The sequence below is a fragment of the Lissotriton helveticus genome, chromosome 3_1, assembly GCF_964261635.1.
Source record: "Lissotriton helveticus chromosome 3_1, aLisHel1.1, whole genome shotgun sequence".
Classification (NCBI taxonomy): domain Eukaryota; kingdom Metazoa; phylum Chordata; class Amphibia; order Caudata; family Salamandridae; genus Lissotriton; species Lissotriton helveticus.
Window position 1 is genome coordinate 895,848,915 of NC_136061.1, and position 24,213 is coordinate 895,873,127.

The following is a 24,213-nucleotide window of genomic DNA, read 5'->3' on the forward strand; positions in this document are numbered from 1 at the left end:
CAGTCTTGACTCTACTCCTCATGGGAACAGTCCAGCCCGAACTGCCAGGCCAGGACCTCCCTGGACCAGAAACAAGCATCCTTATGACCGCTTTTAGGGTTTCACCCCTCATCAGCCAGGCTAGCTTGAATCTGGTGGCGTAGCAAGCACAGGAAGTAAAATATAGTAAACAAAAAAAATCATTAATATTATGTTATTTCTGCCTCCTTTTTTTTGTGTAAATTATCATTTTTGAACTTTAACCCTACAAGACTCCAAACGATCAAAAATGTATAATGTGCTACTAAACACTTGAAATCAGTTTAACTCCAATCCTGGGCAAAGTTTTACATCTGTGATTTTATTCCTATATTTCTAACTCTTTAAGAGCGGCTAATATGTTCTTCTTCATAGATGCATTCATGTAGTGAAGGTCCAGAATAGTAATTTTAGTGGCCAACACTTGTTTAAATTCATAACTTGTATGCACATCTTTGGTTATTTCACGTAACCCTAAACAGAGTATGTTTAATAATTATTTTAATCTTGTATGAACAGCAATGAATTAAATGTGAGGATACTACACATTTACTGTAAGAATGTATATATGACTAAATGATTAATTCTTTAGCAATTTGAAAACAATCTAACATTGAGCATTTGATAGAACTTGAATGTCAGTTGTTAAGCATCTTTGCTTTTAACGGATTTTAGCTGTAACTACATATGATTTAATTGCTGGCAAAGTACTTAGCTCAATTGTTCCATGCAACCGCAACTATGGAAATAATAAGAAATGCATTTCTTACGTTAGGGGTTTTAACAACTGAACGATGAGTTTACTGCAACTATACAATTTAAATAGTTCGAGGATGTGGACATGGACACACATGAACATGTTATGCTCTCCCCCTCCTTTCTCTTCTCTCTTTCCTCATTTTACCCTCAACTCCTCTAATGTTTGAAATTCAATCCGATATTTTTACAATACAATCCCACTATGCAAAAATAAAGGCAAGCAAGCAAGTGATAACGGAGAATGCCGCGTGTGTGGCGGTGAAGGGGTTAAGGTCTCCCTCGGTGTACCGGGGGCTTTACATAAAGACAGCTTTTGCCTCCTCTTCATGATGCTGAAGCACGGAACCTACCATTTAAAGGGAGGGGGATAAAATTAATATCTCAGGCAGTCACATTTTTTTGCTTGTAGCTATTGTCTGACTTTCCCTTAGTATTGTAGTATTAAGGCTACAATTTTACAGGGTCGAGTGACAGTGTGCGTCCAGGGTATTTGACAATCCACCTGTTAGCATCCCCCTAGGCAGAGTGGTAGAGGCCGTGGTTTCTTTTGTGTATGCGTTGTGCTGCTAATGATTCAGGGCACATGGTACTTGTGCTGGGGTGGTGGATGGCTGCTGTCTCGGAGATCAGAAAAGCGCTGTGATATGTGATCCCTGGGGCTTGCGGCTGCCTGGACCTCTGTCCCCGTGATACCGGAGAGCCTCCCCGTGGAAACTCCACCCCTGTGTGGCCAGCAGCAGTGAGTCGCCCGGCGGGGACCATACGCTCCGGCACGGCGTGTGGAGAGGAGGATGCAAGATGGGAGCTGATCCCACGGAAGCAGGATGCTCTCGGCATCGCGTCTTGGCGCTCACACGGTGGCGAGCAGAGTGTGTGATCTGAGCCTGAAACCTGCTGAACCGGGACACTGCTCACATAAGCAGAGCTTCCTAGAGAGGGAAAAGCGACGCTGGGATCGGAACCGAGGTAAACGAGAACGAACAACTGTTCCTGTATAGCGCACACCGTGAAGTGAATTGTATTTAGGCGCTCCCACTTTTTAGCAAATAAGGGAACTGAAGGGGGGAGGGAGGTTCTAAAGTGATTTACCTAGGAACCCGCAGTTGAGCGAAGTGGGGGAGCTGGGATCCAATCCGAGGTGTCCCAGTCCTGAAGTCTGCAACTTTAGGCACCGAGACAATTCACGAATGCATAAATAAAGTCCGTGCTTTAATATGTAAAATGGTAGGTATTTGGTCCCGACATTTGCTCAGATGCCTTCTGTGCTGAATGCCGAGAATGGGTAGTCTTAATCCCCCCTCCTGCATATTTAATCCATCACCACACAATCCCTGCCTCTCAAATTCGCCATCGCACGTCCTTTTCGGACCTTCTTTCTCACTTTATCGCTCTTTTTCGGTCTTTCTCTTCCTCCTTCGTCCCCCATTTGTATTTCTTTCTGGGTCAAAGTCTGCTGAGGAAAAATAGGTGCCGGTGCCCAAAAATGAGTGGCAGTGAGGCCCACTTGCAACCACCGGCTCAAATTAAGCACTGAATAAAATGCTTCTTAAAGTCGGGCTCTGTGAACTGAATTATGTCAGGGTATTTCCCTTTATGCGCGGTTTCTCTAGGTAGTCTAGAAATGGGGTTGAGGGGTTTTCTATACTTCGAAACTAAAGCCTGTACTTTAGATCGGCTGGTGAAATGCAATGCTCTTGACAGCTTGTGGACACTCTGCAGCCACAGCTCTAAATATTGTATTGTATTGTAAATGCATTTATGTAACGCTTACTATCCCTGACGAGGCGTCAAAGCGCTTTTTCAGCGAGTAGCACGCTACTCCGGAACCAAGAAGGATTAGTGTTGAATTAGTATAGTGAAATATGAAAGTAATTTGAGTGGTGGATAGGTTAGTCAGTTATTTGGGTTCAGAAGGATAGCGGAGCGATAGAAGAGGGGAAAAGGTTTGCATTTATATAGCGCTTGTTACTCCTGCTGGGGTGTTGTAGCGCATGTTGCGCCCACTTACTTTTTCATCCTTCCCCAGTACTTAAGTAACTACTGTTGATGACAACTGATTGTGTACAGCATTATGGAGCTTGTGGCCCTGAGGAGCATTTTAGGCAAGGTTAATAACACAAAATATAGTTCATAACCTGATCCGTTGCCCTTTAAAGTGCCAACCTTCTGACTGACAAGTATTACAATTTAGGACTTTTTGGGCAACTTTGTGGTATTGATGATTACATATAAATGTGGTGCATTGTATGTGCTAAGCAGATCACTGTATCGTACCAAAGAGAATGCCATGATGTGGCAGTAGGTGCCCCATCATTACAGAGGCATAGCTATCAACGGTGCAGCAGGTGCAGTGGCGCCAAGGCCCACAGACCTGGGGGCTACTGAACCTTGATCATTGCTACATTTCTTTTCTCAGCTAGTGTTCAGGGGGACTATTTTCCTTGCTTGCACCAGGGCCCATGGCACTTTTGATACTCCACTGTATCATTATTTATATAACATGTATTATCATTATACATTAGAACATGGGGTGGGGGCGTGCTGCTCTCATTTCCCCAAGCCTGGCCTCATGGAATCAGATTCACAGGAGGGACGAACCAACGCAAACACACGGCCCCCTCTGAAAGAGCTCACAGTATCTGACCCCTGGCAAGTCCTTATAAAGGACATACTACATACCCGATCAGTTGCATGCTCAATTCGTGGATTTCTTTCCTGCCAAATATATACATGTCATTGTAGGTGCTCCTAAAAACGGTGCAGCGCAATTGGTTTGAGATGAAAGTGAATACTGGCGCGCAAAAGGTATTTACAAGGATTGATGTACTGCTGACCAGTAGCACATTGTCACAGGCACACAACTCATACACATAAAGACATCAAGGGATTGAGCATACAACTGGTCGTGTCTGTGGTATCTCCTTTTGAAGGAATTGCCAAGGAGCGCAGCCTGGGAGCCCTCTCCGAGGGAGCCGTGTGTTTCTATAGTTAATGTATTGCCCGGGCTCCCAGGGTTACGCTGCAATCCTTTATTCGTTTAAGGCTTGACAGAAGGGCATCACTGGCTTAACTCGGAGACAGGGAGCTATAAATTGGTTGTATCCCTACTTGATTCCACCTCCATTGACAGCTAAGAAGATGCCAGGTGCACGCTGACTGTGGACTCTAACACTATCAATGTATTTAGTCTGTTTCACGGGAAAAACCACACAACTATTGCCACACACTTTAGTCCTGGGAAAAATGCTTTATACTAAAGTTGGCGACATCCAGCTGGTAAGATTGCTAGCTGTGTGTGTGTGTGTGTGTGTGTGTGTTAGTTACTCATGAACTGTATGACACACGTTGTACAACAGCCTGGTGTTGAAGGGACACATGAATCCAGTAGGTCTGGTGTACTTGAACACACTCTTACTTCAAGTACATATAGGCAGGAGTTCTTGAATCTCGTTGTATTGCTGGAAAGTCTATCCTGCCTCAGATTGCACGAGTCACAGGCCCTGATTTCAAGTTGAGGTGTTATTTATTGCACATCAAAAGTAACACCACTGGGTACGTTAGGTATTGTGTGCGATAACCAAAAAAACACCCTAGCAAGAGTTTGTGTGGAATAACATTCGGAATTTGGTGTTACACGCACCATAGACTTTAAATACCATGCAATTTACCCTGTTAAATTTTGGTAGGTTTAACCTGCCGAAATTTTACGACAGCTGAGGTATTTAACACATCCGATAATTATCAGAAGCATTAAATACAGCCAAACTCAGAACTCCGACCCGTGCATAAACAGGGGTTTACGCACAAGTTGTGAATGCCTATCTTTAAACAGGGGTTTACACACAGGTCAGAATTTACAAGCTTACTCGTAATCAGGGCCTAAATCTGTAACTGCTCAGGTACATTTTAGAACACTAAAAAAACAAATGTGCGGAGGGTCAAAGGGGAAATAATTTAATGACCTGTCAACTCATGCCCCTATACTGTAGATACAAAACACACAAGAAAGGAGACCAGGTCAAATAGTAGTGTGCTGTCCTGAATGGAGAGTAGGAATCACAACGATACCCGTGTGGATAGGTATGTTGGGTCACACTGGGTTAGAAAAATCCCATCAGACCACCCTCTTGGCGGCATATCATCATGTGGGGATGGGCAGTCATTCCATCTACCGCCCATGTAGCGGTGCGGAAATGGAAAACAGCGTATTTTGCCACAGTTGTGCCCAAAGTAGAGTGCAGAAAAAGTGCAGTGCTATGAAAAAAGTGATACTTAAAAATGACTACCTAGACTAAAGAAATAGCTTATCGAAATAAGTGTAGGTGTCAAGATTAAAAACACGCCTAGTAGTAGATAAGTAGAGCTACATTATGGCGCTGTGTAGAATGGTCAACTAGTTTCAGCTAGATGGAGTATTGCTCCAGCTTTCATCAGGACCTTGGTATCTACATTTTAGAACACCTCAATATTTTGTAGAAATGACCTGTTTTTGGCTGAAAACGGCTACATCTTCTAATCTCCAACTTTTACTTTCACTGCAGAAAAAATGATTTTTTGGGGCAGGAGAGGTAGAGTTTCATCTTAAAACTACATAATCACAAAATAGTTGTACGTCTGGTTTAATGTTAGCAGGGCTTTAAATTCACGGAAGAAACTGAGGGTATCTCAAAGGGGCATGGCCGATGAAATCAAGGGTGTGGCTTAAAAACACATAAGCTAAATATCCGTGCTTAGCTGAGTGTGCCGCCATACTGGTATTTTGCGGCTTCTGTCATTACATCCAGATTTATGATGCAAGTAACATTGCACCTACAACAAGCAGGACTATTGGCTTTGTCATTGGTTGTTAGTTGCATAAGGTAAATAAGCAACAACTATGGCTTTGTTGCATATAATATTGAAAATGTTTCAGTTCTGAAATGGTGAGACTGTGAAAGAACTATAAGGAGTCTCTTTAAAGTTGCATCAAAGGCATTGAAGGGTGGTACTACAGCCGAGTTAAGATTTGTTTTTCACCCTTAGAGTGAGGGCAAAAATGGAGAGCCCGATAGGGACCTGCTTTTTAGAATTGCTGGTGCTGAGCACCGGCAGGACCGGGACCACTCACAGCCGTGGGTGTTTGCACCGCTTTTCACTAGGCATCTCCCTTATCTGCTCTCCTCAGCTCGATTCTTCCTTTTCTATTCCCACTACGGCGCCATGAAGCAACTCAGGACTGCATTGAGCACTTGGAAAGCAACAAACGTACCATATCACAAACCACTGTGAGCTTACACACAATAGATACTATTCAAAAGAGCTGCTCAAAGTTGCTTAGACATTTTTAAGTCTAGAGTTGGCCAAGTACTTTTGATTTTAGTACATTTCTATGTATACATACGAATAGGGGGTTTTGCAGCCAGCTGTCTTCATCCATTGGCTGTTACTGTGTCATTAATATTTTCCTTCCGCCTGCTACTGCATGCAGTCTGGGGCAGTGAGTCAGGTCATTTCAGCCATTTTCAGGTGCTTTTTGAGACCTCATAATCTTTGAATTTTACCAATTATTTGAGACTGATGAGGGCCTGAAATCTTCCCAACAATAACGTTTTTAAAAATCATAACACAAAAGCAAAACCAAAGCCAAAAGGTTGGCTGCCACCACTCGACCTATTGACTTTGCCAATGCTTGTTTTATTTTGGAGGGGCCCGTGACCCCTTTAACCTTTTGAGCATTAGCCAATCAGTCATTAGCTGTTTCTTGGGACGTTTGATGAACATAATCGTTGAGGCAGCAATATTGATGTATGTAAGGCATGGCTAGTGTGAAAATTCTTTACAAATTTCCAAATAATAGGATTTTTCCAAGCTCCCTCCCTCTACCTGCCTTGGAGGGCATACAAATACGAGTTACCAACTGTGCATGTCTCACTAGAGGCAAATCTCTGCTAATCAACAAAAAGCAGCTCTGGTTTGTGTGTGTTGCTATACATTGCAAGAAGTTTGTAGATGTATGCACTGAGGCACAGTGAGATAAAATATTCTGTCCAGAATTATACAGAGTGGTCAAATAAGGAAGCCTGAATCAGAACATAAGATTCTCAGATCCTTAATCAGAAAGACTGCTTGGTTTGCAAAACAAAGACTGCCAGTGCATGAAGCACTGCTCAGAAACTTGGGCTAGTGAAATTACATGTCGGTGTGCCGAATGCCGAGGCTGCATAGTTTACATCCACTCCATGCCCCTTTATTTCACTCTTTCAGGTTCCTGTTTCCTTCCTTTTGGGACTTTTTAATCTTTCTCTTCCTTCTTCTTTCTTTTTTGTGTGTTTTCCCTTTCTTACTCTGGGTAATGCAGAAAAATAAGTGTCAATCCCCAAAAATGAATGCCAGCGGTTTCCACCAGCAACAATTAAGCACTGGTGGCTTACCCACATCTCAAGTATTGTACTAACCACACAAAATGTCACTCTTGAAATTCAAATATTGTACCAAAGCAAGATCACTTACTTTGTTACGTGCTTTGCATCTAAAAAATGATGTATTTCAAAACGGAATTCTAATACCTTAAATGGTTTCTCTGGCTGGTGCCAGACTTATGAACTGGAGTGAAACTCAAACACCACCTCTTTCAATTATGGGAAGAGCTATTTTTCAAATGAGGAAATTTGTACCTCAGCCTTGTCCGCTTCAAAGAACTAGCCATGTCTTTGTGTAAATGATGCACACAATGGACTGGGAACTGCAGTGAAGACCCTGGTAACCTTTCCTGTACACAGACAGTCCCACATTTGGCCACATAATAGCCGGCCCTACTACCTGTATGGCAGGCTGTCTCCATGCAAATCCATTTTGTTTTAAAACATTTACAGAATTGTAAGAAATTGGGTTACTGGTTGACAGGGATGCCTGCTCTGCCCTGGCACCAGACTAACTACGGGGGTTATACAGCCCTTTGTGTGGAGGCAATGCTCCGCCTATTCAGGTGTAAGTGAGGCTGGGCCCAGTTCCTCCTTTCCATTCTGCCAGTGATTGCCCCCCCAGTCACACCTAAGTCACATTGTGTGTACTGTCTAGGAGGACATACACAAAGTCCAAATGCCAACTGCATCCAGTCATGTGACCAGATACAGGCTGCAGGCACCAAATGGTTAAGTTAAGAAAATGCCTACTTTGTATAAGTGGCATTTTCAGAATTGCAATTTAAAATCTGACTAGCCTATAAATTAGGATTTTAAATTAGGATTCCAGAGACACTAAACTTGAAACATTCATATGTTCTCATTTGAAAACTACACTTATTAAATGCAATATAAGCTAATCCCAATGTTATCATATGGTAGATATAGGTCTTGCACTACAAGGACAGTTAACACTTAAATGTACGTTTCCTGCTTTTTAAATATATCGCACTCTTCCCCCTGGGCAGTCCTGGGCCTAACCAAGGGGTGACATATATATTAAAAAAGAAGGTATGGGTGGGGTAGAAAAAGCAGGTTAAACTGCACACTCACGCTCTGCTGTGGCAGGCGAGAGACATGTTTAAAAGGTTACTTAAGTGGGTGGCACAAGCAGTGCTGCAGGCCTACTAGTAGCATTTAATTTGCAGGCCTTGGGCATATCAAGTGCACTTTATTAGGGATGTGTAAGTGAATTATATGCCAATTGGGTATAAGCCAGTTCTACCATGTTTTAGGGAAAAAGCACAAGCACTTTAGCACTGGTTGATGGTGGTAAAGAGCACCGATTCCTAAAGCCAACAAAAACAAATTCAGCAAAAGGTAGAAGGAGGAATGCAAAATGTTAAGTGGTGACCTGCAAAAAGGGCCATTTTCAACAAAGATACACAACTATCTCTCACTCTACTTCATTAAAGTTCAGGTGTGAGCATAGCTAAATGCTTGCAGTGACATCAGAACAGTGATGCCCCCCCTTGGCAGGATATGATGAGGGTCACCTGAGTCTCGCATATCTCTTACATATTCATCAGTCATGTTAAATCAAGCCCCCCTGGATGGCTGGGGGCCCCTTGAAGGTTTGGGCCCCCCTCTGCACCAGAGTGGCTGAAGGGGCCTGCATAAAGCCTTGCTTCAGGAATACAATCCATAACTCATTATTCAAGGGACCAAAAACTTCCCACATGGGCTGCACTCATAACACATACCATTCAACTAGTCACCAGAATCTTATAAAGGTGACATGTTTATTTGTTACTATTCTTTAGTGTGCTGCACGTTAAAGCATAGCAAACAATGTCAGTATAAGAAAACCACTCTGATCATCACACATGACACATACATACTCCGGTATCTTGTGTACGGGGCCACAATAGGTGTCTGACATGGGCAGTGGACCTTGAAGAAAGTATGACTACAGGCACTGCCCCACGCCGGGATCCATGTCGCCTAAGTTCACAGAGACACATGTAAAACTTGCTAGGTTAAAACCTTGAGTTACTGTTTAACCCAAGAACAATAGAGAGAGTATCTCCACAACTTAGCACAACTTAGTGTGTGTGCTTCCACATCACAAAAGGCCTAATAGTTTTGGGCCTTTCACTTTTGGTCCTGAAGAAAGCCTCTCACTAACCACTCTCATTTGGCTAAAATATCTAGACGGATTCTAAGGATAGAGGAGATTAGTTATATTTCTGCATTTCATTTTTAACCCTGTCTCTTGGCCCCACTATTAAAATACTCCTGGCTAGGAGGGGGATCCCGGAGACCATTTTAATTCACCACTTTCACAATCTGTCACTAACAAAAAAAAACTGCTCCGCTGTATTCAGGCATCGAAGCATACCTAGAATGTACTCGGCGCCTTAGGTGGGAACCCAGTGATGAAGCATGCCACTAACTAGGTTGGTGGGAGAGGGTTCTTCTAAAAAAACAATTGGTTTTGTCAACACAACTGGTTTTGAATGCATTAAACTTTTTCGAGCCTGTTCTTCTTTTTGTTGTATTTTACTAAAATACTTACCACATAAATCACACTACAATGCAACATCTTTCCAGCTAAGCACAACCTACGGTGCAGTTTGACAGCCGTCTGCATATGTGCTTTGGTTCCTTATCAAGGCTTTGAAACACTATGCAAATACAACTACAGTACACCAAAGTGCCATTGTCCACAAAACTCTCTAATACCTGTGTCAAAGGGTTATTGTGCTGCCTTGATAGCACTAAAGAATACAGTATCAGTTTCAGAACTCTGGGTGCAAACTTCAAGTGACTATTTTGATTTCAAGCAGTCCTTATAAACTTTTACCATAAAACGAGGTCAATGAAGTAATCGTGTAATTGCGTACAAATTTGCATAGCACCTAGAAACTTGTGGGGAAAGTGAGGACAAGGTGATTTATCATATGTCACCTATCTCATCAGGAGCAGATAATAATATTTAACATTTAGAACAGTGCCCTAAAAAAATAATAGGAGGTCTATGTTGCGCAATTCAGAGATAGCGATTTTATCTCCCTTATACGGATGAAAGACTGAAGTGGCCCTGGTGCGGTTCAAATGTTCGGGCTGTAGGTTGCACACTGACCTCTACTCACGCTCTACTCGCTGGCCTATTTTTGGTCTAAGAAAAATTACAAAGGGTACTAGTAGGCTCTAAGTCAGGCTCACCAGCATCATTAGTGTAGCCAATGCGTCATGGCCACTAGTGCATGGAAGGAAAGGTCCCCCTAGTGGCTGTTAGAATTGTAAAATAGAGCAATAATCAGGATTGAATGGGCGCTCTCGACTCTTAGGATATAGGGAGCGCTATTGGTCAAGCACCTGTATGTCTTGTACCCATTGTTGCAGGCACTTTGATGCTACTATGGATTGCGGTGGGGGTGTAGAGCGGTCTAGCAACACATCTGGCACACAATTGAACTCACCCCCCTATGAAAGGTGCCTGTACTTTGACTAGCAGGGACGGGGAGAGAGTGGATAGGAAGATAACCAGTCTACCATTAGGGGCGTAAAATAGCCGCCAGAAAGAGAGGGGCTCCATCTAGCTCTCCTTCAAGAACCATATACAAGCCATCCCTTTTGGAATTTAAAAACAAGCAGAAGGGGTAGTAGGGTATAGAATGCACAATGTAACTGTATATTCTAAAAGGCAACAATTATATCATCTCTAATATGAAGGTGCTCCAAGGAAATTGAACAACGACCACCCCCTTTGTTAAATGTGTGTAAACACTTGTCTACACACATATAGTACAAGGAAAAAACCCAATATCCTGAGCCACACTCATATAGTAACGCAAAAAGTAGGTCCACACGGTAGTCTTTTCCACTGTTCTTCTTTGATGTTTTATTCCAAGTCTTGTAAGTATTTTCTTCAGTTCTTCATCTAAAAAAATAGATAGCCACAGAGTCAACACGTGTTTCGTCTTACGGAATGAACCCAAGACTTCATCAGGGCTATGACAAATGGATACATGAATTCCATTATAGTTTGTTGAAGCGATGTATACTACACTCACAAGAACCTCCACCAAAATACGATCTAACGTGAAATGTAAAGCAAAAAAGAGAGGTCACCTAAAAGTGAAAATTTACCATACCTTGCAAAAAATATGGGTATTGCTTTTTGAATTAGGAATGACTGGAACCCCCGGGGCCGCCCAGGTAAGCACACCCCTGGCATAGCCAGAGTAGATGGTGCCCACTGCATGGTCCTGCCAACACCTCTGGAGTTTGGTTAGCTCGATGTTGACCAAGTGTGTCCCCTGGAGCAATGCAAAGTGAACATGACACCTCTTTAGCTAAGCAAATATCCTGTAGCATTAAATGTGGTTAGTTATACCTTGGACGTTCCCGGCTAGGCCAGTGTATCCTCCCATCATGTCTATTGACTAGCACTTAGAAATCACACTGTTACCCTCCCCCCCTCCGCGTCGCCTCTACTGCCACGCCAGCCCACCCAGAACACTTAGTAGAACAGACTATCAAGAATAAACCCCAACTCCCTGTTCGTGGCAGGGGCAATTAAACTCGGCCACCATACAATGTGCACATTGGAACTGTGCAGAAAACGAGTCCATCTCAGCAAGAGAGAGCAGTGGTGCGTGTCTGCGGGTATGTTTTCGAGGCACCCCATCTGTCGTGGATATGCTTCATTCTCCACACAAAGCCCTGTATGCGTGGAGAAGTAGAATACCCAAGGCACCCCTCCTCTGTCATATGGTTTGTTCAGAGGACATAGGCGTGAGTTCTGGGCCAGGTATCTGAGCTGCCACAGCATCATCAAAATCCATGGGTTCTGCAGAAAAGGGAAGAGTCTTATCTCCATGTGACGTTCCTGCTTGTGGGCTATGCTGCAGTTCTTGTTCCTCCACCACTCTTGCAAATTCTCTGGCTGCCTGTTCTGTGGTTAGCTTGCTCCATGGTCTTCAGGAGCATTCGCATCTGCGTGGCGTGGATTTTGTGCATCCATCAGCCCTGTCAGCAAAATAGTCTGACCTTGTTTCCCCATCCACTCCAGCCACGCTCAGGTGTCTGAAGGAGCAGTGAAGTATCTGGTAATCTCATCATCCAAGAAATGATGTGTGCATCACAGTTCTCAACAGTCTAGGGTCCTTTAATGCATGAGGTTTGCAATATGTGGTCTCTGGCCCCTTATTAAGGAGCCATGAAACCACCGGCTAGGGAGGAGCCCCCTGGGAAGGCAGATGACTCGTGACCTTATGTGCACGTTCAATGGAAAAAACATTGTTTTCTAGCCAGCACTGTATATATTAACCAGTTTTCTAAGTTGGTTACCATGCTGGGCCCCTTCACCTTCTCCGGGAGGCCCACAATACGTATGTTATTTCTTCTGGAGCAACCTATGGCATTGTCTGCTTTTATTTTCAGATAGTTCACTTCCTCGCGTAGCACCTTGATTTGAGTTTGCACCTTGTGCACTGAAGAACGCATTGTTTCCAGTGCGGGTTCGTTGGTTTCCACTCGATCCAGGAGGTTTTTGTGGTCCGCTCGTAGCAGCCCCAGGCCCAGTGCCATGGTATCAATTTTGGGCTCTTGTGTGTTTTTTTACATCCATGATGACTTGTAAGATGGCTTCATATTTGCTCATGTACTCCCTAAGTGTTACAGTAACCACACTGGTGGTGGCCTGTCTGGAGCATGTGTCCTCTGCTGTGCAATCAGCATCTTCCTGTGGTCCTCCTCTGTTGGGTCCCCTCTGTTTGTCCATGATTGCGCCCATATCTCCCACAAAGATATATCCGGTGCCACAGACCATGGGCAGTCAGCTCAGCCATGAACAGTTCAGCAATTCAGGTGTCTCTCAGCCAGATTGTGGCATAGGGAGCAGCAATGGGGTCTCAGTGCCGCTCGTGCAATTGTTGGTGCTACACACACTGAAGGAGAGGTTCCTGTTTAGTTCAACCTGGTAATGTCACAGTGGTCAAGGGAGGTCATCCATATCATGAAGGGCCACTCAGAAAGGCGGGGTGGTCCCTCTGGGGCACATACAGGCAGTAGTCTGTAGCTCCCTAGGACTGTGGCCTTCACAATGGCAAGGAGATCATTGTGACAGTCTCTAAAGTCCCAGATCAGCCCAGACGCGTTTAGACCATGTGCTGGCTCGACCTCCCATGCCATCTGCGAACAGATGAGGCCCTTGGGGCCACAAAGCAGGCAACCCGGTGGAGCTTCCGGCCCATTGGTCTATTGGATATTAAGTCTTCGGGATTTTGTGCCATGTGCACCATCTAATTCATGGAGGGGTTGCATTGCCGGTGTCAACGATGGTTTCCCACCTCGAGGGACCCCCATCAGTCAGCAGGTAGGGGAGGCTCCCTAACAACCGGGGGCCCCTGGATGAAGCAGGTTGACAGGAGCCTCCTCGCCATGCTCTGAATCCAGGTAGGGTGGCGGCTCGTTCAGCTGGTAAGACCCTCATTGATGCTAGAGTGCATGCTCAAACCAGAGAGGTGTAAGGGGATGCATGCCCCTTGGGTGATCACGACGTGTTCTCAGGTTCCATTGCTCCTTGTGTGCTGTCTATTTTGGTGAGGACACCTTAGTCCTTGCAACGCCTAACTCCAGGCACCAGTAGCTTCACTCCGCCACATGTCAGACTCATGTCAGACCCAAGATACCGCCTTTTGGTATCTCCTCGCTTGGGTGCATGTGCCCAGCTGAGATCAGTGCTACAGGCACAATGGCAGGCTGCACAGGCCAAACTCAGTGTGCGCTCACTTCCTCTGTGCCTGTAGCTGCAGCTGCTGAAGCAACCAAACTTGATGCACTTCCCACACCAGTGGAGGCCATGTATCTGGAGTAATTTAGCCTCAGAATGCTGATGAGGAGCGATTCAAGAGGAGCTCGCTACAACGCAACTGAATTGTCATACCATCTTGGACATGCCCCCTGCAACAATCCCCACTTTAACCAAAGTATCTCTCTTATAGTAGGATTTTAAACTTTCCTTAGAAGTAAGTAGACAAGAATTTGTTCGAAAGGCTAGTGGAAGGGAGTTCCAAAACCTTGTTGCACTACCTGAGAATTACCAGATGTCCCAGATTTCCCAGGACAGTCCTGTTTTTCAGAGGACTGTCCCGTGTACCGATGCTTTTCTTAATTTTAAGTACATATCCTGGCTTTTCGGACCATGTTAATTCATCCTGCAAAGGAGAATTGAAACATATGCACTTGTTTCCCACATGTCTCTAAAGGCTGAAACAATTAAAGTAATTTACCTGTTTCTCAGGCAGTGCATGTAGAGGTCAGCTGCCTGCTCCCAGCAGAGGTGAGACAGAGTGGGGTGGAGGTTCAGTCATAGCTAATGTTATGTAAACCGGCCATGTAAATGTAGGTCCATGTCTTGTTTTTTCTCTCCCTACAGAGGGGGCTGCATGGTCACCCCCCCCAGCGGTATTAGGTCCTGGGAACACCCCCTTTTTTATTAAGGAGGATGGGGACCGCATGGCCTCCCTCCCCAGGCCTTATTAGGCCTTGAGAACTCCATTCCCCAGGGCCACTACTTAAAATAAAGGCATAGGGGGTCACAGTATTCCTACCCTGCCCACTTCTGTCTTTTTTTTTCTTTTTTTAGAACTCAGGGTTGAGTCCTAAGTCCTAAGATGGCTGCCACCACTTCCTGTTTGAGATGGTGGCAACCAATCAGATATCAGCTTGAGATTTGTTGGGATCCTCTGAGGCTTTGCGTTCCAAGATAAACAAAGATTTGGAGTATTAACCCGTTGGCTGCTGCCGTCGGCCAACGGTCGTCGCGTGCACTACCTTGGTAGTGCTGCACACGTCCGTTGGCCGACGCTGCCCCACCCGTTTTTTGAACGTTCAGCACTGGAGCTGAACGTTCGACGCAGCCAACAGGTTAATTGCTCAAAAACTACCAATGTATTTAAAGCAAAACACAAAATGCACTATTTCTTGACCTAAATCTACCTTTCTGCTAAATTTGGTGGAAATCCGTTCTGCAGTTTAGGTTGTAGCTGTGTCTAAAGTTCCCATGGGAAAATGAATAGGGAAAACGTATTTAGGGACTCCCGCTTTTTCTTAACCCCCTTCTGATGGATCGCTTCTTAACTTTTCATGTGAAAACTAGTCATAAAATCGCACTTTTTTGGAAAGTTTTGTGGCCATTTGTCAAACTGCACCAATGTATTTGCAACACGATAAATGTATTTCCTATAGAAACACAATCCTAACTAGAACTATATGGTGTGGAGAACATGAGAGATGTGGTTGAAATTCTTGTTGCCTGTCACAAAGGGCAGCAGAATGGAGCAAGATGAGTTTTAGGTTGACCAGGGAGAATGGAGTTTCCATATTCCAGTCTGAAAAGAACCAACGCCTGGACCAAAGGTTCCAAGCCCTGCTCAGGATGAACTGCTTGAAGCCTCAGAGCAGTCTTAGCTGGTATAGTGTACTTTTGGCCATGGCTGAGGGTGTTACTGGAAATCCAGATGATTATCAAGGATAAAGTCAATGGTAAGGCATCCTCCACAATGGGTAGGTTGTAGTTCAGGGGCAAGAAGGATTCCATCTACTCTTTGATAGGGAGTTTATTTTAGAGATTAGTAGAAAATCAGTTTTTGTTGGATCGAGTTTTTAATGGTGGTTGGACATCCATTTTGGATCTTTGTTGGGCGTGGAGGAGAGAACACAGATGTCTTCAGGGGATTCAATCATCAGGTAGATCTGGATGCCATCCGCATATTGATGATAAAGGAGTCCAGATTTTCTCTACAGCTCACAAAGAGAAATTGATTAAGCAGGGTTGAGGAGAGAACAGACCCCCTTTAAACCCCTTGGCTTAGACTGTTTTTGCCCGAGACAGAGATCCCTATTTTCACTTTTTGTGAATGGTTAGGTAAATAGAAAACAATCACTTTAGGACTTCCACACTGATACCCACCCTTTCCTTCAATATACTAATCAGAACATTATACATGTAGTAGCGATCAGAGGGTTGAGGCATTATAATGTGGGGGAAGTGAATACTGGTGCAGGAAACCAAGGAGTACACCCCTCTCTACTCCATAATTTGGAAACGACTCCAAAATAACATAGAACACAAAGTGGTTCTGCACACAACAATAAAGTTGTATAGTGTGCATGTCTGTTTGCGCGGCTTGGTGACCGAAAGTACCACGATCTATACAGTGGAGCCCTGAAGAAGTTCCTTCAGGACGAAATGCGTTGGCTACTGGATTTTATCTGCCTCATTTAATTCTATATGAAAGACAGCCCAATAGAGAATTATTTTTGAAAAAAGAAACAACTTTGAGTTGGAAGTTCTTCGATGTGCATATAAAGACTGTCATCCATTCAATTTCAAAAGACTTTGTTGTTGTGTGCAGAACCACTTTGTGTACTAATCAGAACATGATGGTTGACTGTATCAAAGGCAGCCAAAAGGTCCAGGAGCACAAGAAAACAAGAGTTCCCTGAGTTGAGGAGGGGGAGAAAGCCATCCACAAAGAAGGGCTGTTTCTGTTTCACAATCCTGCCTGAAGCCATGTTGCAAAACATTGAGAAGGTTATTGCACGGGACATGAGGAGATAGCTGTGATGCTGTGCAGCTTTCAAATACCTTCCATAAGAAGAGAAGTGTAGAAAACAAGCAACAGCTCTTCAGGTCATTGGTGGCAGCATTGGATTTTTCAGGATGGGGAAGATGTCAACAATTTTCAGACTTTTCACTAGGGACGTCCAGTAAGGTAGCAGAACCTTAGCCATTTCCTTGCTTAGTGAGCCAGGCAATGCATCAGAGAGAGATGATTGAAAGGATTTACCCTAGTTATAGATCCAGTTAACTCTGACTCAATGATTGTGTCAAAGTGTGACCAAGTCAATGGGGTATGCGGGTTAGTGTGCCATCATCAGGGATAGTAGATTTGGGGAGAAGGAATCACTCAATAAGCATTTGTCACATTTTAATGCCGGTGTGGAGACTGTGATGGAGGATGAGTGAAACTTTGATTGTTTGATAATATCAAAAATTAGCTTTGGGCAATATTTAGTGTTGTCAAGAATGGGTATAATTAATTTGTAGTTATTCCATAGAGACCTATCATATAATGTTATCTTACGTTACATGGATTAGTCTAGTGTGTCTTATTACCTGTGAGGGAATCCAGGCGCTGGAGCAGGTGTGTTGATGTGAGGCTGAAGGTGTTGAGAGTCGGCCTCTGTGAGTTAGTCGAAGAGCCAAGTCTACAGCTTCTTGCAGAATTCAAGAAGAGAGGCTGAGGCTCTGATGTGTTGAGGGAGGTTGTCCCAGGTCAAGAGTGCGATGTAGAAGAATGCTAGACCTCCAGTTCTTTTGTGGATCCTATGGGGAAGGAGTGCAAGTGAGATTGAGGTGGAGTTCAGGTGTGCAGTGGGTGGTGGAAGTAAAGGCAGTTTTTCAGGTATGTTGGTCCGATGTTGTGCAGTGCCTTGCATACATGCATTCAGAGTTAGGATTGGCTGCGCTTGTGTATGGCAAGCCCGTGATCTCTCTAAGATGTGGTACGATGTGGGTGTGCTTGGAAGGTCAAAGATGAGTCTCACTGCTGCTTTCTGGATGGTCTGTAGTTGGTGGAGCAGATGGGTGGAGATTCCTGTGTAAAATCCGTTGCCGTAGTTAAATCTGCTTGTGATGAGGACTTGCATGACAGTGCCCCTGGTGTCCTGGGGTAGCCATTCAAAGATCTTGCAGAGCATGCAGAGAATATGGAGACAGAAGGAGCTGACCAGATTGACTTGTGCTTTCATGTTGAGCTTGTCATCCAGAATGATTCCCAGGTTCCTGGCAGGGTTGGTAGGTGTGGGCCAGAGCCCTGACGGCCAGTAGGTAGAGTCCCAGAGTGAGTTATTGTTCCCTTGCAAGCTGTCTTGTGGCAGTCGGACTGCCACAAGACAGCCTGCACCACCAGGATCAAGGATAACCCTGGGTTGGCAGTCTTTACCTGGCAGGAATATGCTGATGGTGCTGCAGCCGGCACCGCTGAGCATATTTTCATAGTGGTGAACCCACCATGAAAAAGGTGGCAGAAGTCAAGGCCCCCCTGCCAGAATTGGGAATGGGGGTGCATGCGGGGGGCACACGTATTGCCCCCCTATATTTGCACCCCCATTTCCTGCACGATGTGGCATGTATGCCACACCATTCAGGAAGGTGCAGTCAGCACTCTGGCAGCAGCAGTTTGCATGTTAGGCTCTTCTATGAGCCTCACAGAATGCCGCTGTCAGACCACCGTACGACCACCTGCCAGACCAGGATTGAAGTCCTAATCTGGTGGGAAGCAGCACCACAGCTTTGACGGTCCTACACCAGATGTCACTGTACACCATCCTGTTGGACTTGGCCCTTTTTGCAGGGTTATACCCAAACTTTTTGCTTCTTCCTCCTATTTTTCCTGACCTGTTGTTGTTGGCTATAGGACTCTGAGCACTTTACTACTGATATTGAGTGCTAAAGTGCATATTATCTCTGTGTAAATTGTGAGTACAATTGGTTCTCCCTGATTGGCAGATTTTATTTTGTATTAATTCCCTAGTAAAGTGCACAGAGTGTGCAAGGGCCTGTAAATCAAATGCTACTAGTGGGCCTGCAGCACTGGTTGTGCCACCCATATGAGTAGCCCTGTAAAGGTATCTCAGACCTGCCACTGCAGTGTTTGCGCACAGTTTTAAACTGCCATGTCGACCTGGGAAGTGCACCCATTTGCCAGGCCCTAAACTTCCCTTTTCCTACATGTAAGGCACCCCTATGGTAGGCCCAAGGTACCCCCTCCCCGGGCAGGGTGCAGTGTATGTGAAAGGTAGGACATGTACTGGTGTGTGTGACATGTCCTGATAGTGAAATACTTCCAATTTCTTTTTCCACTATTGAAAGGCTATCTTGCCTCATAGGATAGAATGGGAAATACTATGTAACTTCTTACAAGTATAACTTCCCATTGGGACAAGATAAAGAAATACAGTTTAGCTCTCTGAACTCAGGATTTGAGAACACATCTTTTAGTTAAAAAAATTAATTGTTTGTTTTTAAATGGCACTTTTAGAAAGTAGGCATTTTCTTGTTTACCCAATCTGTGTGCCTCTGCCTGTTTCTTTATTGACTGTATGGTTTTGGAGTGACAGGGGCTGGGGATGTTCATTCACTCTAGGCAGCCACTGGTGGGGGGTTGAGGTGTGCCTCTCCCTTCCTGGATGACTCAGAGCTGAGCTGAATGGGGCTTTGCTGCATTTAGAGTAGTGGGAGGAGATTTCCTTGCAACTGAATAGGGCCTGCCCCCCTTGCTTAATGCGGTCTCCATCCCATGTGGTCATACTGCACCAGTGAGGACAGAACTGTTTTGGACTGGGTTCAGAGACCCTTGAACAAAGAGAACAAAGACATTTAGGGGTATAAGTATTATTCCTGAAATACCAGAACTTTAGATTACTTCTGGACTCAAGAGGAACCTTTGCCAAGGAGAAAAGCTGAAGAGCTGTGAGGAGGAGTACTGCCCCTTTGCTGTGTGCTGTGGGGGTTGGCCTGAAGATGCTGTTTCTGCCAGGAGAGGATAAAGACTGGAACTTTGCTTTGAACCTGCTTGAAGAAGAGCTCCAAGGGCCGGAAGTGTGCTGGCCTCCTGTTCTGAAGTCTCAGGGATATAACGATTTCACTCCCAGCTCCCTTGACCTCTCTTGCTGAGAGTTCTGACCTGCCCGGAAGTACCTATTCCAGTTTGGAGCCTCTGGAAGTTGTTCCTGCTGTTGGGAGCAGGAAGAAACCTATAAGAAGCAAGAAAACCTATTTCTGACGGCGTCAGCAACACAGCTGTAATGCTGAGACCTGCACCTAGGCCAGGGGCCCCGCTCGTGAAGTGAATGACGCACCGCGTAGTCTGCACTGTAGCTCCGATGCCCTTTGATGCCTGCAGTTGGCCGTGCCTGACGCCAGCGCTCGCACAGACTCTGTCATTGCCAGCACCTACAGCCTGTTATTGCCGCGCCGATAACCATTGAGGGTTACTCCACAAACTTGCTGACTTCGCATCATCCCCAGAACAGACGCCTCACCGCCAATGCAACCATCTTCCCCTGTCCTGGACACGACACGTCACGTTCTCTCAGACGCGACGTCTCGCCTCCCCCATGGCAGCCAGGGAGCCGCCTCGAACTCAGCACCTACGCCTCACCTCCAAGATGCCGTGTGTTAGATCTGGCACCATTGGCGTGGGTCTCCCTTCCATTTTTGTCTGTTACCTCCTGTGTTTTTGCTATGTTTCTGCTGGTCTAGATGCTTTGGGCACTTTGCCACTGCTAGTCAGTCAGAGAAAAGTGGAATTCCCTTGAACAGAGCTATACAGAATATGGCAAGAACAATCAAAACCTAAATAACAGGAATTCATAAACAAGTTGACAAATTGAATATAAAAAGGGGATCGCAATTTATTATGTATACATACAATAAAAGTACAATAAAATACAATAGATTATTAAACTAAACACTAATACAGAATTTAAATAAAAACCATATCAACACAAATCATAAAATTCATAACATTCAATTATGGCCCGCATAATTGGAACAAGAAGACAGAAACAGTAAGACAAAAAAATCGTGCAATACTACTAGTATTTTCGGACTCCTAGTTTATCACATCGATGTCGTATATGTAAATCATCAGTATATCTACAACGATGAGGGAGTCTTGAATTATACAAAGTTAGAAAGTGTTGACGCGTTTCGGTGGATTTTCTTGTTTATTGCCACCTTTTTCAAGACAAAATACAATATCTGACGTAACCAGGGGGTCATACAGTTTACCCCGGTATGTACAACAAAGGAACTGTTCCCAGGATCGCATTTCTTTACTTGTCGAGATGTAACACGATACACAGAGTCAAAGCTTCTGGCCTTTAGTGGGGTTGTTTCTTATCCCCCCTTTAGTTGAATAAAAAAGCCGCACCTTATGCGAGATGTTTGGAGCCTTCACCTAGTGTAAAATAAATCCTTTATCGAGGTAGTGGGCGAATAATTGGCAGTGTGGAGACGAGCTTTGGCATCTGCTCCTCCTAACCAACGTCAGAGGCACAGCCCTATCGAGTCTGTGGATATAAATTACGGGAATGGACCGCTGATGCGTAAAATCTTGGCGTCGTAACTTCTCTCTTGTTTGTGGCGTTTCCCTAGCTAGTCAGTGCCAAAGTGCAATTGCTACCTATTGTAAATTGTTGTAATGGATTAGTGACTCCATGATTGTCTTATTTGAATTACTTGTCTGACCCTAGTACAGTGCACCAGGTATGCCCAGGGCCTGTAAATCAAATGCTGCTGGTGGGCTTGCAGCACTGATTGTGCCACCCACAGAAACAGCTTGTAAAGTGTGGCTCAGGCCTGTCATTGCAGAGCCTGTGTGAAGACAGGGACTGCCTTCCGACTTGGCAAGTGCACCCACTTGTCAGTCCCTAAACCTTCCCTTTTCTACATGTTAGTCACCCCTGTGGGCAGGGTGCATTGTATGTGAAAGGTGGGACATGTCCTGGTGTGTGTGGCATGTCCTGATAGTGAATTACAGCCAATGTTGTGTTTCACTATTGCAAGGCTACCTGTTCCCATAGACCAGAATGGGCAGTATGATTATAACATCTTATAATCCTAACTGACCCAGGGAACACCAATTTAGAGAGATAGGCATTAAAAAGAAGGGAAATTATCAGTTAGAAGTAATTTGCAGCTAAGTGCTCTCCTGTGAATTACTGCTACACCACCACCTCGGTTGCTTTCACGGTCGCAGTGTAGGGTGGAAAAGTGGAGAGGAAGAAGAAGGTCTAGTACATTGTTCAAAGTGTCATTCAGCCAAGTTTCTATGAGGACCAGGATATCAAGTTTGAGGTTCACAGTTGTGCCTGAAAGCTTCAGGCAGTGTTTAACTGTAAAATAGCAATTATAAAGCATGCACTGCAGAGTTTATTGAGCAGTCTTGGAGACTGGACAGTCTTAACGATTGGTGGGAACCTGAATGAGATTGGCGACACCCTTATTCCTGGTGGGAGGGTATTATTGGGAAGGCATGTGGTTCTGGATGGTTGGAATGAGGGAGGTGTTTTGAGCCCGGTTATGGGTAGGCTTGTTGGTTACATTAAAGGTTCTATAGCTATTAATAAGTTGACTAAGATCATCATCATCCAATCCATGAATTAGTCTGTTAGGTCTGAGCGCACTGATGTTTCTACATAGACTGGCACTCCGGGTTGTTCTTCTGGGATCAAGCACTATATTGGGGATTATGGGATCACCAGTTGAGGAGTGTAGATAACGAGGATAAGAGTTGAGAAATTGTCACAAGAAGTACATTTTCTGAGACAGAAGAGTCAGAGATGCAAAAAGCTCAGGTGAGGAAGTCAGGGGATGACAGAGGTGGTTTGGAGGGTTTATCTTCATGAAGGTGAATTCAGGATATATGCTACTGAGTTGTCTGTGATGAGGTTGGAATCTGAAAGGACTGGCCGGTATTAGTGGAAGAACCTGCTAGAGCTCCCCCAGTGGCTGTAGGAAGGTAGAAATTAGGATGTGAACTAGAAGGAGAAGGGGAGAGCTGTGATAATTGTGCACTGGATAGATGGTTTCAGCATTGGTATTAGACAGGAGGGGAAGTTAGTACGTGAGGAGTAGGCAGATGTGCAAGGGTTGGGAAGGTGGGTGGGTTTAAGAGACAGAAGTGGTAAGACGTCTGTGAGAGGACTGTGGAGTAGAGTAATGAGTGGAATGGAGAGATTAAGTGGAGGGAGATGGTAGATACATCAAAATGAGGTGAGTAAAGAAGAGGACTGGGAAGGAAGGGATGGGATGGGACAAGATTAGATTGAAGGAGTGTTATAATGGGAGAAGATAGCAGGGAGAGTTGTAGGATGGTTATTCGGGGGAGTGTTAGAAGGAGAGTCAGACAGAACAGTTGCTAGGGGACTGAGTTAAAAAAATATAGGTTGTAAACAATGAGGGGGTGTAGGCAGTGGGGTTGGATGGGTAGGTGTAAGGATAGTAATGAGGAGGATGAGCAGCAGATCTGTGTTGTGACGGAGACCCAAAGAGGGCCTAGTCAATGTTGGGCACAAAAACAATGCTACCTTTGCTAGAGAGGTCCTATCGCCAACAGTTCCTACTGCCGGTGACGCCGATGCATGCTACTGTTGTGCCACCGAATAGAGCCAGTGATCCTGAAGGAGGAGGAGTGGAGCCAATAGTGAGGCCTGCCAGGCATGCCAAAGTGCTGAAGGAGCTGAGCGGGCTGCTTGAGGTGGTCAAGACACGCAGCTGCCCTGGCGTGTTCTGTGCTGATTTAGCCAACTCGCACTCCCTGCCACAATCACCAACAGCAAGTGCCTGTGCCTGATTGTGACATCAACAGTGCCTACCAGTGCCTATAAAAAAAAATTTATACCTCATTTTAACAGCCTTCACTGTAAGGAGACTTTAGCAAAAGTTCAAATGGGGAAAATTATCAAAAAGCACTCAAGGAATGTAATTCAAAATTGAAGGATAGTTGTGGCTCACTGCTTTACCAATACAATTCTAGTCTATATAATGCTTCCATAAGGCAACCAGGTTGCGCAGGACTGGTGACTAGCAGCGACTTCAGGAACATGGGCAACCAGCCTAACTGCAATTCCCGGCTTCTACAAATTCCACCAAACAGCCACAAGAACTAATATATTCGGTATTCCATCATGCAGGCTCTCAATCTTTGTAAGACTGGGTCTGGATTTGAAAGTTAAAACCCCTAAACCGCAAGATGTAATGTTATAGATAGTGAACCTGGAAGAACAGAGAATAAATGATCTGCACCTGAAGATTTTGTTTGTTAATATATGTTTCAGTTCTTTTGGTGGAGGACATATAGACAGGTTGATCCGACTTGGTGACTCCCTTGAATCCATGCTCTATGAAAACACAGCCCAGGCAGTCACCATATGAGGCGACTTCAGTCAGCGAAATCTGGGAATTGACTCA

At 44.8% G+C, this 24,213-nt stretch overlaps 1 protein-coding gene across 1 annotated transcript in view; it reads left to right on the plus strand.

Moving 5' to 3' along the window:
• The first annotated feature begins 1,366 nt into the window (after positions 1–1,366).
• Positions 1,367–24,213, plus strand: part of LOC144824779 (glycoprotein endo-alpha-1,2-mannosidase-like protein) — a 259,396-nt gene continuing 236,549 nt past the window's right edge. Inside the window, exon 1 of the mRNA XM_078683785.1 lies at positions 1,367–1,743. The gene's annotated coding sequence lies outside the window, so the exon portion shown is untranslated. The remainder of the gene's footprint in view (positions 1,744–24,213) is intronic.